Below are 5,929 nucleotides of genomic sequence, written 5' to 3' on the forward strand. Positions count from 1 at the left end.
TTACATTGTCCCAGTTCTGCGTTTAAAATGTAATTTTTTAAAGCCTGGACAATTTATATTTAGTGCATCAAACACCTATATTATTTTATTAATTAATTTTTCAATATTACTCATTCATATAAAGGTACTACCTATTTATCCACATCCATATTATAAGCAATAGAAAAATTGGTATACATCCATATTTTTTATTTAACCATGAATAGTAAAAACTCGTGATGAAAACACTAAAATGTGTTGATATATTTGTAAATGTGTAACCAGAAATGTAGTCTACTAAATGAAAATAATTATAATAATGCCAAATTTAAAAAAAAGTTATATATTGATATTAATTAGATGTAAGAATTTGGATGTATCAACTAGAAAAATAATATCAAAACTATAGTTTCATATGTAGCTCTAGGTATAGTGTAGGTCAATAAATAATGTTTACGAAGTGGTAACACCTTAGAGTATTTCGATTATTGATCCAATAGAAGAATCTAAATTTTCAAGTCTAATTTAACAAAGAGAATGTTTATTATTTTGTAATTGACAAACGCGAGCAGTGTATCTTGTTTTCCATTTATTAAAATTTTCTTAAATTGCGTGACAATGATATTTTTATAAAGTTCATTATTTTTCGTAGTTACTTAAATTATTTTAGTCTAATTGAACACGTATAAGGTTATAAAATAAAATAACACGTTGACACATTTTATTTGATAAGTCAGAAATACACGATACCATCTAAATTAATCGGTGTTTCCCTTCGGTGCTAATAATATTTTAATAATTAGTCCCGATTGTAACTTTTTCCTCCACCGCGTATCTGAAGCCCAAATTGAAGAAACAACTGTCCAAGATTTCACTAACGTAAGAATCTATTTCATCAGCTAAATATTGAACCATGGTCGTTTCCTCCGGTATTAGCTGATTGTCCTTCTTGTACTCCATATCGTTGTAAAATTTCTTTGTAGTCACATCTCTGTGAGACTTACCGATGCAATAACGTTTGGTAAAATTATAGATGCCATTTCTGATTATTACCAGCATACATTCGCTTATGTATTCAATTTCGAGATCGATCACGTCCTCGTCGATAACTTGTTTGGACAATTTCGACAACGTTGTTGGCATTATAGTTAAAGTAAACTCGGTCAACTTTCGAGTGGCGAGCACTACACCCTGCTTAGGTCTTGATTGTGGACCTATCGAGTAGAAAAAGTCCAATGCATCTGTCATGCATTTAAACCTCGGCGTCATGCTGTGGAGTTTGATCAGCAACAATCGAAAACAGTTGTAATACCTTTGAAACGAGTCGGTCGTACGTTTCTCGTCTTGGCAAACCCGTATAAAATTATTTATGAGAACCCTGTACTTAAGTATAATGTCACTGTACTTACAAATAAGCACAGTCCAGATCTCCTTGTATCTTTTCAGGACGTTGGATTCGTCGACCGGGTTCCGGTTCGACGTAATGGCTTCGAGTGTTACGGTCATAGGATCCGAGTTATCTTCTTCGCTATTATGTTTGATTTTAACGTTTTCCAATAACCGCCATCCTTTATGATGCAGCAACGTGTTTAATTGATTAGCTAGTTGCGATTTTTCTAATTCGCTCATAACATCCGCCACAACGCGTGTAATACAAAGTACAGAAACCCAAACTAGTATTGTACTCAAAGAAAACATTATCGTAGCGTATAAAAAAAAAACTAAATACAGTACAACTATTCGATGACAAAATTAAACTGTGGAAGACGGTGTTTAACAATTTAAATACGATTTTATTTAATTAAATTTTTTGTTTAAACACATGTTATGACTATTTGCTAATAATATTTGCGTTGAATTCTTTATTTACATACACCATTTTAGGCATACTGCATTACAATAATAACGTATTTAAGAGTTAGGATAAAGTTTTTTTATAATAATGTATTTACAAAAAATCGTTTGTCATCAGATAGGATCCTGTGAATGTACATTTTGGGGATAGGGTATTATTAACAAGAGGAGCTAATGTTAATAGTCCGGACTCCAGGATAAAAAAATATATTATTAGTCTGGTAATAGGTTGTAACTCGAGTCGTCTTTTCAAACAGTCAATAACGCTTTTTATAATTGTATTTTGTTGTGTAATATAGGATGCGGTTGGGAGATGCGCGCAGATAAAAATAATACTACACTCCACTTCCCCTTCCATTCTTACTTTTAAACTCTTTTAACTTCAAAAATATTTATGCGAAATTGGTTATTGATCAGTCAAAATTTGTAATACATTATTCTCTATTTAAAAATATAATAAAATATGTACGTTACCAATTAAATTCAAAAGTTTCTATCAAAAAATCTAAGTTAGGAGGGGGTAAAAACAACTCAAATCACCTATTTATTAAATAATGAAGTGTAGGCAATTTTTCTCAAAATCTTAATTTAGAGCTTAAACTATAATATATACTTCTTAATACAGTTGGCAATAATGATTCTCCATTGGTTGATATTTTTCTGTCAGGCCATCACAGTAATTTCTATAATAAAAGAAAATTACTACTGTTTTCACCTAACCATTTTTCGTAGTTCAAATGCTCTAAAGTTTTATGTGAAAAAAAAGCCAAAATTATTTTATCATTTATGTTATTATGAAAAGTGACTATAAAAATAATACCTAAAATCAAGTATTATAGTTTACCAACTTAGCTGATTCTTAGTTCTTACAGCTAAAATATGATACTTGAACATCTAATGTACTAAATTAGATAAATCAAATGTAATATTACTTTTTCCATATATTGTAAGGCTAAAAGCCATAGCCTAACACTAGCACAAATAGAAAAGTTTGTTAGTTTGTACGAAGCACATAAGACATCCGGTAGCATTGATCCTGTGGCAAGCGAAAAAGTGTTTCAGGTGTTTGGTATAACTATAGATCACGATTTGAGACGTCTATTTCAGTCCGGCCGTAAGAATTAAGTTTGTATTGTATTAGGTATGACAAGTAATTGGAGAACTACTACTTATTAAAACTCACACAGGACTTGCTGAAAAATGATTGATGGATTTAATCGTCATTGCGACAGAACGCAATAAGAAAAAATTATTGGTTATGGTTGCTTCAGTGACATCAACAATGAAATTCGTACTTGAGGAAAGTTATAATACTCACGTACAGCTGCTGCTACATCTAAACCCATAAGTTCACCACAAGGCTTTAGGTATATACCAGATATCGTTTCTAACAGGCTACCAATTGTACTAAACGATTGATAGGGATATTTCAAACTACTTTAATCGTGAATTTGTAAGAAAATAATGATGAGTGAATAAACGTTGCATAGGTGTGTATTGTGTTGACGCTATCGGCTATACCAAAGGGACAAACCATATTATATCTCAGTATTTTATATTTACTAACTATTATACTACCAAAGCAAAGTTTACTTACCTCCCTTCAAATGAGATGCGTTTTTAGAAGGCTACTTTAAATTATTTTTCATATTGAGTTATATGTTCTTAGGGTCGCTAATTTAAAAAACTGATATCGATTTTTCAATTTACCCCTAATTTTCAGAGTAAGCAAATATTAAAAGAGTGATTAGGGGTTGGTTTTTCAGTTTTGTACAATTCCTTAATATTTGTTGCATATCAATTTAATACAAAAAATACAAAGATAAAGCCACTATACTAAAAGGAGTAGATGGTAAAATAATAACGGAAGGGAAAAAATAGTTAGAAGTTTTGAAACAATAGTCATTTCATGACCGCATAATAGGAGGTCGTTTTCAGTACTTAGTATCGTAGGAGGTGCTTTTACCTCTTTTAAACTTTCTCTTATCTCTAATATCTTGTCACGTGAAAGTGTAATGCGAAAATGGTGATAGGAAATTTCTTGTATTCAGCCCAGTAACATATCCATGATATAAACAATCAGCTATTGATCAGATCATTGGAATATAGATTCTCCATTTTAAATTTACAGTAAAACTTGTTAAATTAAATAAATATAAACATTAACAAATCAACCAACATTATATAAAGAGAAATAGACGTTTAAAATAATACTTCAACGTTATCTTATAATATATATACTTCGTATCAATTTATTTGTGGTATCATCAAATAAATAGCCATTTAAACAATAAATAGTAAAAACTCATGTGTTGATATATTTGTAAATGTGTAACCAGAAATGTATTCTACTACATGTAAATGATTAAAATAATGCCAAGTTTTAAAAAAAAGTTATATAATGATATTACTTAGATGTAAGAATTTGGATGTATCAACTAGAAAAAAAATATCAAAACTAAAGTTTCATATGTAGCTGCAGGTATAGTGTAGGTGCAATATACCAGTAAAGTTACAACACAAATTAAATTCAAAGTATAATAAATAATGTTTATAAAGTGGTAACACCTTAGAGTATTTCGATTATTTATCCAATAGAAGAATCTAAATTTTCAAGTCTAATTTAACAAAGAGAATGTTTATTATTTTGTAATTGACAAACGCGAGCAGTGTATCTTGTTTTCCGTTTATTAAAATTTTCTTAAATTGCGTGACAGTGATGTTTTTATGAAGTTCATAATTTTTCGTGGTTACTTAAATTATTTTAGTCTAGTTGAACACGAATCAGGTTGCAAAATAAAATAACACGTTGCCACATTTTATTTGATAAGTTTTGTATTACACGATATCATCTAGATTATTCGGTGTTTACCTTCGGTGCTAATAATATTTTAATAATTAGTCCCAATTGTAACTTTATCCTCCACCGCGTATCTGAAGCCCAAATTGAAGAAACAACTGTCCAAGATTTCACTAACGTAAGAATCGATTTCATTAGCTAAATATTGAACCATGGTCGTTTCCTCCGGTATCAATTGAATGTTCTTCTTGTACTCCATATCGTTGTAAAATTTCTTTGTAGTCACATCTCTGTGAGACTTGCCGATGCAATAACGTTTGGTAAAATTATAGATGCTATTTCTGATTATTACCATCATACATTCGCTTATGTATTCAATTTCGAGATCGATCACGTCCTCGTCGATAACTTGTTTGGACAATTTCGACAACGTTGTTGGCATTATAGTTGAAGTAAACTCGGTCAACTTTCGAGTGGCGAGCACTACACCCTGCTGAGGTCTTGATTGTGGACCTATCGAGTAGAAAAAGTCCAATGCATCTGTCATGCATTTAAACCTCGGCGTCATGCTGTGGAGTTTGATCAGCAACAATCGAAAACAGTTGTAATACCTTTGAAACGAGTCGGGCGTACTTTTCTCGTCTTGGCAAACCCGTATAAAATGATTTATGAGAACCCTGTACTTAAGTATAATGTCACTGTACTTACACATGAGCACAGTCCAGATCTCCTTGTATCTTTTCAGGACGTTGGATTCGTCGACCGGGTTCCGGTTCGACGTAATGGCTTCGAGTGTTACGGTCATAGGATCCGAGTTATCTTCTCTGCTATTATGTTGGATTTTAACGTTTTCCAATAACCGCCATCCCTTATGATGTAGCAACATGTTTAATTGATTAGCTAGTTGTGATTTTTCTAATTCGCTCATAACATCCACCACAGCGCGTGTAATACAAAGTACAGAAACCCAAACTAGTATTGTACTCAAAGTATGCGAAAACATTATCGTGGCGTATAAAAAAAAGACGAAATACAATACATTTGTTCGATGATAAAATTGAACTGAGGAAGACAGTGTTTAACAATTTAAATACGATTTTATTAAATTAAATTTTTTGTTTAAACACATGCCAAGACTATTTGTTAATAATCTTCGCGTCGAATTTTTTATTTACACACAACGTTCTAAGCATACTGCATTACGTTTATAACGTTTTTAAGAGTTAGAATGTATGTATAAAAAACCACTACAGTGGGGTTAAAGCATAGTGGAATATAGCATACAGGAATTTTTAA

The 5,929-nt window shown here is 31.3% G+C and overlaps 1 long non-coding RNA gene across 1 annotated transcript; it reads right to left on the reverse strand.

Annotated features, from left to right (window-relative positions):
- Window positions 1-551: 551 nt before the first annotated feature.
- Window positions 552-5,425, reverse strand: LOC126847741 (uncharacterized). The gene is made up of 2 exons (XR_007687121.1): window positions 4,706-5,425; window positions 552-752 (listed from the first exon to the last, which is right to left on the reverse strand). It is a non-coding gene; the product is annotated as an uncharacterized LOC126847741 (long non-coding RNA).
- Window positions 5,426-5,929: the final 504 nt, after the last annotated feature.

The sequence above is a fragment of the Adelges cooleyi genome, unplaced genomic scaffold, assembly GCF_023614345.1.
Source record: "Adelges cooleyi isolate 19-005CV unplaced genomic scaffold, UGA_ACOO_1.1 ACOO_flye_CR_arks_rails_tigmint_CR_PRNA_118, whole genome shotgun sequence".
In the NCBI taxonomy this organism is placed as follows: Eukaryota; Metazoa; Arthropoda; class Insecta; order Hemiptera; family Adelgidae; genus Adelges; species Adelges cooleyi.